The sequence below is a fragment of the Gigantopelta aegis genome, chromosome 15, assembly GCF_016097555.1.
Source record: "Gigantopelta aegis isolate Gae_Host chromosome 15, Gae_host_genome, whole genome shotgun sequence".
In the NCBI taxonomy this organism is placed as follows: Eukaryota; Metazoa; Mollusca; class Gastropoda; order Neomphalida; family Peltospiridae; genus Gigantopelta; species Gigantopelta aegis.
This window is the reverse complement of record NC_054713.1, coordinates 16353620-16367479: the sequence shown is the minus strand read 5'-3', so window position 1 is coordinate 16367479 and position 13860 is coordinate 16353620. Positions and strand designations below refer to the sequence as shown.

At 38.6% G+C, this 13860-nt stretch overlaps 1 long non-coding RNA gene across 1 annotated transcript in view; it reads left to right on the top strand.

Annotated features, from left to right (window-relative positions):
* The first annotated feature begins 915 nt into the window (after window positions 1–915).
* LOC121390544 overlaps window positions 916–13860 on the top strand; it is a 32153-nt gene continuing 19208 nt past the window's right edge. The window contains exon 1 of the long non-coding RNA XR_005960226.1: window positions 916–987. This is a non-coding gene — a long non-coding RNA (uncharacterized LOC121390544). The remainder of the gene's footprint in view (window positions 988–13860) is intronic.

Genomic DNA, 13860 nt, shown 5'->3' with positions numbered 1-13860 from the left:
AAGCTATAATGGGAGGCTGTATTGATCTATGATGTGACAGACGTACAAGCTAAGTTGGGAGACTGTATTGACCTATGATGTGACAGTCGTACAAGCTAAGTTGGGAGGCTGTATTGGCCTATGATGTGACAATCTTACAAGCTAAGTTGGAAGATTGTATTGACCTATGATGTGACAATCCTAAAAGCTAAGTTGGAAGATTGTACTGACCTATGATGTGACAAACGTACAAGCTAGGTTGAGAGTCTGTATTGACCTATGATGTGACAGTCGTACAAGCTACGTTGGGAGGCTGTATTGACCTATGATGTCACAATCCTATAAGCTACGTTGTGTTGACCTATGATGTAACAATCCTACAAGCTAAGTTCGAAGATTGTGACCTATGATGTGACAATCCTACAAGGTAAGTTGGAAGGCTGTATTGACCTATGATGTGACAGTCGTACAAGCTAAGTTGGGAGGCTGTATTGAACTATGATGTGACAATCCTACAAGCTAAGTTGGAAGATTGTATTGACCTATGATTTGACAATCCTACAAGCTAAGTTGGAAGATTGTATTGACCTAAGATGTGACAATCGTACAAGCTAAGTTGGAAGATTGTATTTACCTATGATGTGACAATCGTACAAGCTAAGTTCCGGGGCTGTATTGAACTATGATGTGACAGTCGTACAAGCTAAGATGGGAGGCTGCATTGACCTATGATGTGACAGTTGTACAAGCTAAGTTGGAAGATTGTATTGACCTATGATGTGACAATCGTACAAGCTAAGTTCCGGGGCTGTATTGACCTATGATGTGACAGTCGTACAAGCTAAGATGGGAGGCTGCATTGACCTATTATGTGACAGTCATACAAGCTAAGTTGGGAGGCTGTATTGACCTTCGCTTATATACATTTTCCTTTTACAGCGTGCCGTCCTGGTAGAGGACGCCAGTGTCCTTGTGGGACCGGGGTTTTTGGTGACTATTGTCAGCAACGTAAGTATGTTTTGAGTTTCTCTAAAATATTACTGTGTCATAAACACATTTATTGTCTACATTTGATTGTCTACATAGTAATATATATATATATATATATATATATATATATATATATATATATATATATATATATATAGATACCTATACCTATACCTATACCTTTACCTATACACACACGCACACACACACAAACACACACACACACACACACACACACACACACACATATATATATATATATATATATATATATATATATATATATATATATATATATATATATATATGTCACGGGGATCCTCTAATACCCGTAACTGAATAAAACACGATTATCCAAATATCTCTCGAAACTGTATATCTATTAGATCTCTCTGTATCGGGCAGGCTACTACCCGAGTGGCCCGGCTCTAGGAGTAATTAGAGATAAGATCTGATATAAATATATATATATGTAGCAGGTTTAGTTCACTAGAAAACACAACAAAACACAATACACTTTGGAATCTGTATTAACTCTAACGCTGACAAATGTACTTGCCGCAGTAGTTAATTAACAACAACAATATAATAACAACCCAGAGCTAATCACACAATTAGTTAATCACTAGATGTCTAGTTTACACAATTTTCTTATCACTTCACCATAATACAACACACACACGTGTGATAATTGAGAAACGCTGCCAGGGGAACTTAATTAATAAAGGAATTACAACTCTATTCCTAACTGGTTAATTTTTAATTAACCCTTAAATACTCATTCAGTAACCTTGTAATACAGAATTAATATTGGCACATATCGCAATAAAGACAATAACCTACAGTTTACCTAGGTCCTCTAGGATGACCGGCTAAGCTTTATCTTACCAAATACTCGTATAAAAATATTAGAACAGTGAAGCCTACAATTTACTTCGTCAGATTACCGGAGACACTGTCTAAAGAATATTGGTATAATACAGTATTAAAATATTTAAAGTCACATCAATCACATCAAGGTTATACAACAGAGGAAAAATATATATTTACCAAGTCCGGTCTGAACTAATATATTTCGTTCAGTTGGACCACGTCCGTTCCCCTGGATACTTCCAATGTTTCTCCCCGATATATCTAAAATCCTATCTATTTATTATAAAATCCCAGACTGGTCCGAAGACAGTACGCGGGACCGAATCTTATGATGTGTATATTTCCACAGCGACCAAGACGGTATATTTTCTTAGATGGCCAGACCGACCGTCGCCAGTTCGCTAGAAATACCATGGTCGCGCGGAGGTATTACGTAACCACTGTGCCCAACTGATCTAAGTGCATATTGGGACGCAGGACTACCACCGTCGCGCGGGGGTATTACGTAACCAAGCTGCACACGGCCCTCTAAAACAATTACATCGCCACAGGCGAAAAGATAAGAGCATGTCCCGTCACACACCCCCACCTCAAAAAGGATATTTCCTCTACTCTAGGTCTAAGTGCATATTGGGACGCAGGGCTACCACCGTCGCGCGGGGGTATTACGTAACCAAGCTGCACACGGCCCTCTAAAACAATTACGTCGCCACAGGCGAAAAGATAAGAGCATGTCCCGTCACACACCCCCACCTCAAAAAGGATATTTCCTCTACTCTAGGTCTAAGTGCATATTGGGACGCAGGGCTACCACCATCGCGCGGGGGTATTACGTAACCAAGCTGCACACGGCCCTCTAAAACAATTACGTCGCCACAGGCGAAAAGATAAGAGCATGTCCCGTCACACACCCCCACCTCAAAAAGGATATTTCCTCTACTCTAGGTCTAAGTGCATATTGGGACGCAGGGCTACCACCATCGCGCGGGGGTATTACGTAACCAAGCTGCACACGGCCCTCTAAAACAATTACATCGCCACAGGCGAAAAGATAAGAGCATGTTCCGTCACATATATTTATACAGTCAGACCTCGTTACAACGACCATGTTCGTCCCTGGGTCACTTTGTCGTTATATCGAAATTGCCGGAGTATCGAATTGTAATGCGTTATCTGCATTGTCATACTAATTGATATTAACTGATCACTGAACTGCACTGAAATAATTAATGCATTGCAATTATTAATAAAAACAACAAATACACATACATACATTAAATGTTTTTACAAAACATCATTAAATATATTAAACAAGGCGCATTCACCATAAGTCTAATCATTGCTTGGCTAAAGACATCTCCGATTGGTAACTGTTTCGATTGAAAATATCATGAAAATAGAAGATTTTATTGTTCGAACTTAATCCTTTAATTGGTTAACTAAAGGCCTACTTGCAAAAGTAATACATGTCTACAGATATCGAAGACATCGGTAGGTCGGAATGCATGTGCCACTGTCTGATCTCTACGAGATCAAGGATTCAATGTGGCTGTGTGTGTACTGCCAACGTGCTGAGGTCAGGTCAGGTCATAGGGCTTTACGTGCACATTCAGAGCAGGCTGTTGTAGCGCACGCCTATCCTGGGTACAAGAGCCGGCCTTGTCCGGCTCCTCTGTCCAGGACAGGAAAGGTGGGGATGGGATGGAGGAGGGACCGCCTGCACTGGCAGGTGCAAGGGAGCACCAGCAGCCCGACCGTGGTCGGTAACAGGCGGGTGGGTGGGCAGTGGTGCTATGGACTTTTGAAGGAGCAAAACATGCCAAAGAGAAAAGGTGCGCAATTTTGATTAAGGAAATATGGCGCAATGTTGAGCGGTTCGTCAAAAAGGAAAGATCAAGAGCTAACATAGGTTTTGATTCGCCAACGTGCTACGGTATCTGTGATTATGTAGTGTGGTTGTAAAGATGTGTTTTCAGACGTCGGATGCACGTTTCTTCCTAATTTGTTCTGTCGGTGTCGGAAGGTAAAGAAAGAAATGTTTTATTTAACGACGCACTCAACACATTTTATTTACGGTTATATGAGGTCAGACATATGGTTAAGGACCACACAGATTTTGAGAGGAAACCCGCTGTCACCACTACATGGGCTACTCTTTCCGATTAGCAGCAAGGGATCTTTTATTTGCGCTTCCCACAGGCAGGATAGCACAAACCATGGCCTTTCTTGAACCAGTTATGGATCACTGGTCGGTGTAAGTGGTTTACACCTACCCATTGAGCCTTGCGGAGCACTCACTCAGGGTTTGGAGTCGGTACCTGGATTAAAATCCCATGCCTCGACTGGGATCCGAACCCAGTACCTACCAACCTGTATACCGATGGCCTAACCACGACGCCACCGAGGCCGGTGTGTCGGAAGGTGTGATGGACGTTTGTTCCCGACAATTTGTGGTCGGATGGTGTAAATGTCGTAGTAACGACGGTCGTTATAACGAGGTCTGACTGTATATATATATATATATATATATATATATATATATATATATATATATATATATATATATATATATATACAGTAGAATCTCATTGGCTCGAACACTGTCGGTGCATCAAAGTCTGTTCGACCCATCGGGTAGTTCGAACCATGCATTCGGCCGTTGTCGGGTGCTTCTGTAACACAAAAACCAATCGGAATACCTCGCATATTTCCGTAAAACTGGCTTGGGCGAGATGATCCGAATGACTCATGAGTAACGAAGTCGCCTTCAAATGTCGGATGAGATACATATTTGTAACTATTATTTATCACCGTTGAATAAACAAATAACAAACACACTGGTAGTCTGTATTTATAAATATTTATTAATTTAAAAAATCGTTCTTTATTATGCTGTTGTAGAATCTTTTGCGACGTATTGACAACGTTGAGAAAAGAATGAAAGTGCATGAAGCACAGGCGGAGGCCCTTTACCTTTTATTGTTGCAATCACTACATTACATTTATCTCTCCTGTATTTCAAGTTAAAAACAAAATATGCCGACGCTGATGCGTAGAGTAGCGATTAAAATGATTAAAGTAAACCGGCGAGGCCGAACTAGGCTCACCAATTGATTGGTGTTTCATGCAAGGTTCATTCAGCTTACGATTATCGTAGTACTATTATCTGTACTAGAAAGATAATTACCGATAGGTGCTAAATAAACAACATGAGAAGCCGGCATATGATCTAGGATTAATTCGTTCCACTTCCGAATTTATATTAACTTACTTTGTGACTGACGTGAAAGGGTCAATGAAAAATTCGTAAATAAATATAAATTATTTTTTGTATTTCTTCGGATAGACTTAGTCGTTCGAGCTATATATGTTTAATTTTACAGTTCGGACTAATAAACTGGTTCGAGAGAAAGCTTCTGTTCGACCCTAGGGGTATTCGACCAATCAGCACCAAAATAAAAGGGTTTAATAGAGAAAAAAATCGGGATATTGTTCTTGGTTCGAGAATACCGGTACGTTCGACCGTTGGGCGTTCGAGCCAATGAGATTCTACTGTACATACATACATATATATATATATATATATATATATATATATATATATATATATATATATATATATATATATATATATATATATATATATAGAGAGAGAGAGAGAGAGAGAGAGAGAGAGAGAGAGAGAGAGAGAGAGAGAGAGAGAGAGAGAGAGAGAGAGAGAGAGAGAGAGAGAGAGAGAGAGACACACACACACACACACACACACACACACAATCCGCAAGGTGGGGTTTTCGAACTCCTGGAGTCCGGATTATTGAAGACTCACTCTGTATTTAGCTGTATTATTATTGGTTGAAAACCAGTCACGTGACCTTCCGTAAATAATGGTATCGCCCTCAGTCGGTCCCACCGTTCCGATCAACAGTGACGTTGCCCTGGGAGATTTAACCAATTGAACTAAAGAGAGAAAAAATTATATCCAATCAGTAAGTAGGTAACGTAATGCAACGTCATCTGCTAATTTTAATGTAAACAATCAGAGACATGTGACGAAACGCTTTGCTGTCCTTACACAAAAAGAAGGAAGACAATGTTTTATTTAACGACGCGCTCATCACATTTTATTTACGGTTATATGGCGTCAGACTTATGGTTAAAGATCACACAAATATTGCGAGATAAACCCGCTGTCACCTCTGCATGGGCCACTCTATTCGATTAGCAGCAAGGGATTTTTATATTTCACAGACAGGATAGTACATACCACAACCTTTGTTACACCAGTTGTGGAACACTGGGTGGAATGAGAAATAGCCCAATGGGTACACCGACGGGGATCAATCATCGACCGACCGCGCACCAAACGAACGCTTTACCACTGGGCTACGTCCCGTCCCCTCCACAAAGAGAGAACAACTTTATTCACTGAGCTTAATTCCGAAAATACGACTTGGTCAGTATTCGTCAAATTTTACAAGGAATATCTGTCAGATTTAGAATCGTAATCGATACACCAAAACGCATTTGGATTTGACACTGCCTGAATTTTATGTTACAAAAAAAACAAAACAAAAATGCATTTGGACGTAATCCATAGCTGTTCAAAAGTTTGTTTTGTTTAACGACACCACTGGAGCACATTGATTAATTTATCATCGGCTATTGGATTCCGGAGCTGTTCGACACAAATGTATGTTCAGATTAATCACACTGTGTATTTTATTTTGCTACTAATATAATTTTGACACTCTTGCTGGTAATAATGTCTCTAATTTAATTGTTGTATGTTTCAATAGTTTATTTCCGCATTCCTTTGCTTGTAATATAACGTCATAGGATAGCGTGACGTCACTAAATTCCATCAGTTTTAACGCATTGCGGGAAGTTATAAGCATTGTCGTATTTCGATTCTGATAACAAAGCAAGAATGTACGATTCTTATACAACCCCCCCCCCCCCCCCCAAAAAAAAAAAGAAGAAAAAAAGAAAAAAAAAAAAGAATTAGTGACCACATTTCGGGCAATATCATGTTTTATGAACAGGCAAATATCAATTTTTTCGGTCCATAAAAAATGGTATTGCCCTCAATGACGGTCAATAATTGGTAAATATAGATATACAGAAATAAAAAAAGTGATATTCAGTAGAAAGTCATATTCATGATTCAGTTATCTCCCTTGTAAATGATTAGTTTTAGTTTTGATTATTAAGTCCATCATCACTTCTCCGTGTTTATATTTGATATTTATATTTGATAATTACAAACGCATCTGATCGTATTTGAATGAAAAAGTAATATAAACAACCATACCTATAAAAGAAATGGGTATGAAGTGTAATTACTATGCAATATTTAACACTGACTGGATACGAAGATAATTAATGATGTCACGATGACCTGTAATATTGCTTCCTGTAGTGTGTCTAGCTGAGTACACGGTTATTTAGCGTTAACACCCCACTGACTCACACCACACAACACCTGCACACAGTTAATTACTCATTACTCATAACTCATAACACTACTGACTTGCATCACACAAAAGCTACACACAGTTAATTACTCGTAACACTACTGACTCGCATCATACAACACCTGTACACAGTTAATTACACATACCACTACTAACTCACAGCATACAACACTTGTACAAAGTTAATTACTCATAACACTACTGATTCACGTCACACAACACTTTTACGCAGTTAATTACTCATAACATTACTGACTCACATCAAACAAGGTTTGTACACAGTTAATTACTCATAACACTTCTGACTCACACCACACGAGGTTTGCACACAGCTAATTACTCGTAACACTACTGACTTTCTCATATAACACGAGCCTTGTACACAGTTAATTACTGATAACACTACTGACTCACATCACACAGGGTTTGTGCACAGTTAATTACTCACAACACTACTGACTCACATAACACGACACTTGTACACAGTTAATTACTGATAACACTGCTGACTTACATCACAAAACACCTATGCACAGTTAATTGCTCATAACACTACTGACTCACATCACACAATACGTGTACACAGTTAATTACTCATAACACTACTGACTCGCATTATACAATGTTTGTACACAGTTAATTACTAATAACTCTACTGACTCACACCACAGAACTTCTGCAGACAGCTAATTACTCATAACACTACTGACTCGCATCACACAAGGTCTGTACACAGTTATTTATTTATATCACAACTGACTCACATCACACAACACCTGTACACAGTTAACTAATCATAACACAATTGACTCACATCACAAAACGTTTGAACATAGTTAATTACTGTTAACACGGCTCACATCACACGACACTTATATACAGTTAATTTCCGACACCTACTGACTCCTGTCACTCATCACTTGCACAGGGTTATTGACTATAATGACACTGCTGACTCACGTCACACAACCTGTACACAGTTTATTATTGACCACTACTGACTCGTATCGCTCAACACCTGTACACAGCTAATTACTGACCACTACTGACTCGTATCGCTCAACACCTGTACACAGCTAATTACTGACCACTACTGACTCGTATCGCTCAACACCTGTACACAGTTAATTACTGACCACTACTGACTCGTATCGCTCAACATCTGAATATTACACCACAAAATGGGATCTAACCGTTAATACAAATAAAACGAAAATAGTCTTTAGAAATGGGGGTAAACTTAAAGATAACGAGAAATGGGATTATGAGGGTCACAAGTTGGAGGTAGTAGACGAAGTTAACTATCTTGGACTGTTACTAAGTTATAATGGTAAATTTAATCGGGCACAGAAAAGATTGGCAGAACAAGGACGTAAAGCACAATACTGGATCATGAATATTTGTAATAAGAACTATTTTAATATTGAAACGAAGTTAGCAGTATTTGATACCTATGTAAATAGTGTTCTTAATTATGAATCGGAAGTCTGGGGTTTTCACTCAGCACACGACATTGAGAAAGTGCATATACAATTTTGTAAACGTTCATTGGGTGTACATAATAGAACTTGTAATTACTTTGTTTATAGAGAATTGGGATGATTTCCACTAGCTATTATAAGAAAGCTGAGAATTTTTAAATATTGGATAAACTTTGGTAGTACCAGTAATTGCATTCTAAAAGCTGTGTACGAGGACATGTATGAGTATGGAGATATTTGGCAAACGAATATTAAGCAGAAATTAGATACGCTTGGGCTAAGTTATATGTGGAAATCGACCCATACCCATATCAGTTTTTATTACATAATTAAAGAAAGAATATTTGATCTATTTAAACAAAAATCCTGCAGTTTAATAACAGCGTCGCCAAAAGGATCACTATATAAACACTTAATAAAGGAATATCAGTTACAAACATATCTGACGAAGCCAATTGATTCACGTAATATAAAAGAAATAACGAAAATGAGAATTTGTGCACTCAGGCTAAATATTGAAGCTGGTAGGTACAAAAATATCGAGAGAACACAAAGAGTATGTACATTATGTAATATTAATGAGATTGAGGATGAGTTTCATTTTATTCTTCAGTGTCCACGAGACGCAACTTTAAGAAATAGATTTATTAAGAAATACTACTCCAAGAACCCCAATGTTTTTAAACTAATACAGCTATTGTCAACTACAAACAATAAGGAGATAAATAACCTTGGCAAATACTTAATACAGGCGAACAAAATGAGGGATATGCTATTACTACAAACAACTTAATATATCTATATTTGTGTAACCCATATTGCCGATTGTTTATATATAGATATAGATGGATTGTTTTATCGGTATATGTGTATGTATTTCTGTAAGTCATTCTCCACCATTGTTCCGCACTATTGTACATAATATTGTATTTCATTGTTATAATGCTGATAAGTTGGAAAACTTAACGCAATAAAGAACTTGAACTTGAACGTGTACACAGTTAAATACTGACCTCTACTGACTCGTATCGCTCAACACTACTGACTCGTATCGCTCAACACCTGTACACGGCTAATTACTCACAATTAGTGACTCGTATCGCTCAACACCTGTACACGGCTAATTACTCACAATTAGTGACTCGTATCGCTCAACACCTGTACACGGTTAATTATTGACCACTACTGACTCGTATCGCTCAACACCTGTACACAGCTAATTACTGACCTCTACTGACTCGTATCGCTCAACACCTGTACACAGCTAATTACTGACCTCTACTGACTGGTATCGCTCAATACCTGTACACAGCTAATTACTCACCTCTACTGACTGGTATCGCTCAACACCTGTACACAGCTAATTACTGACCTCTACTGAATCGTATCGCTCAACACGTGTACACAGTTAATTACTGACCTCTACTGACTCGTATCGCTCAACACATGTACACAGTTAATTACTGACCTCTACTGAATCGTATCGCTCAACACATGTACACAGTTAATTACTGACCTCCACTGACTCGTATCGCTCAACACCTGTACACAGTTAATTACTGACCTCTACTGACTCGTATCGCTCAACACCTGTACACAGCTAATTACTGACCTCTACTGAATCGTATCACTCAACACGTGCACACAGTTAATTACTGACCTCTACTGACTCGTATCGCTCAACACGTGTACACAGTTAATTACTGACCTCTACTGACTCGTATCGCTCAACACCGGTACACAGTAATTACTGACCTCTACTGACTCGTATCACTCAAAACCTGTACAGAGCCAGCTACTGTTAAATATACTCGCTCACAGCACACACCACATGCATACAGTTCATTACTGTAAAAGCTACTCACTCACATCACGCACCACTTTTACACAGTTAATTACTGTTAAAGCTACTCACTAACATCACGAACCACTTATACACATCCAACTACAGTTAAAACTACTCATTCACATCACGCACCACATGTGCACAGTTAATTACAGTTAAAGCTACTCACTCACATCACACACAACTTGTACATAGTTAATTACTGTTAAAGCTACTCACTCACATCACACACAACTTGTACACAACTAATTACTGTTGAAGCTACTCACTGACATAACGAACCACTTGTATGCAGTTAATTACTGTTAAAACTACTCATTAACATCACGCACCACCTGTGCATAGTTAATTACTGTTAAAGCTACTCACTCACACCACACACAACTTGTACACAGCTAATTACTCTTAAATCTACTCACTCACATCACGCACCACTAGTACACATTTAATTACTGTTAAAGCTACTGACTCACACCAGACACCATTTGAACACAGCCAATTACTGTTAAAGCTACTCACTCACAGCACACACCATTTGTGCACAGTTGCTTAGTGTTAAAACTAATCACTCAAACCACACACCACTTGTACACAGCTAATTACTGTCAAAGCTACTCACTCACAGCACGCACCACTTGTGCAAAGCTAATTACTGTTAAAACTCCTCACTCACATCACGTACCTCTTGTGCACAGTTTATTTACTGTTGAAGCATCTCACTCACAGCACGCACCACCTGTACACAGTTAATAACTGTTAAAGCTACTCACTCAAATCAAACACCTCTTATACACAGTCAATTACTGTTAAAGCAACTCACATCACGCACCTCTTGTACACAGTTAATTACTGCTAAAGCTACTCATTCACAGCACACACCACTTGTACAGAGTAAATAACTGTTAAAACTACTCACTAACAGCACACACCACTTGTACAGACTTAATTACTGTTAAAACTACTAACACTCAGCACACATCACGTGTACACAGTTAATTAATGTTAATACTACTCACATTACGCACCACGTGTACACAGTTAATTAATGTTAATACTACTCACATCACACACCATTTGTACAAAACAAACTACTGTTAAAACTACTCGCTCACATCAGGCACCACGTGTACAGAGTTGATTACTGTTATACTACTCACATCACACACCATTTGTACAAAACTAATTACTGTTAAAACTACTCACTCGCATCACGTGTACAAATTTAATTACTGTTAATACTACTCACATCACACACCATTTGTACAAAACTAATTACTGTTAAAACTACGCACTCACATTATGCACCTCTTGTACATACAGTTAATTATTGTTAAAACTAAACACTCACACCACGCACCACTTGTACACAGCTAATTACTGTTAAAGCTACTCACTCACAGCACGCACCATTTGCACACAGTTAATTACTGTTAAAACTACTCACTCACATCACGCACCACTTGTGCAAAGCTAATTACTGTTAAAACTCCTCACTCACATCACGTACTTCTTGTACACAGTTAATTACCGTTAAAGCATCTCACTCACAGCACGCACCACCTGTACGCAGTTAATAACTGTTAAAGCTACTCACTCACAGCACACACCACTTGTACACAGTTAATTACTGTTAAAACTACTAACTCTCGGCAAACATCACGTGTACACAGTTAATTACTGTTAAAACTACTAACTCTCGGCAAACATCACGTGTACACAGTTAATTAATGTTAATACTACTCACATTACGCACCACGTGTACACAGTTAAATACTGTTAATACTACTCACTCACAACACGCACCCCGTGTGCACAGTTAATTACTGTTAAAGCTACTCACTCACATCACACACCACTTGTACACAGTTAATTACTGTTAAAGCTACCGAATCACATCACACACCACTTGTAAACATCTAACTACTGTTAAAGCTACTCACTCACATCTCACTCACAGCAAGCACCACTTGTACAAGCTAATTACTGTTAAAACTACTCACTCACACCACGCACCACTTGTGCACAGCTAATTACTGTTAAAACTACGCACTCACATTATGCACCTCTTGTACATACAGTTAATTATTGTTAAAGCTACTCACTCACAGCACGCACCACCTGTACACAGTGAATAACTGTTAAAGCTACTCACTCAAATCACACACCACCTGTAAACATCTAACTACTGTTAAAGCTACTCACTCACAGCACGCACCCCGTGTGCCCAGTTAATTACTGTTAAATCTACTCACTCACATCACACACCACTTGTACACAGTTCATTACTGTTAAAGCTACTGACTCACATCACACACCACTTGTAAACATCTAACTACTGTTAAAGCTACTCACTCAAATCACACTCCTCTTGTACACAGTTAATTACCGTTAAAGCTACTCACTCACAGCAGGCACCACTTGTACACAGCTAATTACTGTTAAAACTACGCATTCACATTATGCACCTCTTGTATATACAGTTAATTATTGTTAAAGCTACTCACTCACATCACACACCACTTGTACACAGTTAATTACTTTTAAAGTTACTGACTCACATCACACACCACTTGTAAACATCTAACTACTGTTAAAGCTACTCACTCAAATCACACTCCTCTTGTACACAGCTAATTACTGTTAAAACTACGCACTCACATTATACACCTCTTGTACATACAGTTAATTATTGTTAAAGCTACTCACTCACAGCACGCACCACCTGTACACAGTTAATAACTGTTAAAGCTACTCACTCAAATCACACACCTCTTGTACACAGTTAATTACTGTTAAAGCTACTCACTCACAGCACACACCACTTGTAAACAGCCAATTACTGTTAAAAGTACGCACTCACATTATGCACCTGTTGTACATACAGTTAATTATTGTTAAAGCTACTCACTCGCAGCACGCACCATCTGTACACAGTTAATTACTATTAAAGCTACTCACTCGCAGCACGCACCATCTGTACACAGTTAATTACTATTAAAGCTACTCATTCTCATCACGCACCACTTGTACACAGTTAATTACTGTTAAAGCTACTCACTGACATCACGCACCACTTGTACACAGTTAATTACTGTTACAGCTACTGACTCACATCACATACCACTTGTAAACATCTAACTACTGTTAAAGCTACTCACTCAAATCACACTCCTCTTGTACACAGTTAATTACCGTTAAAGATACTCACTCACAGCAC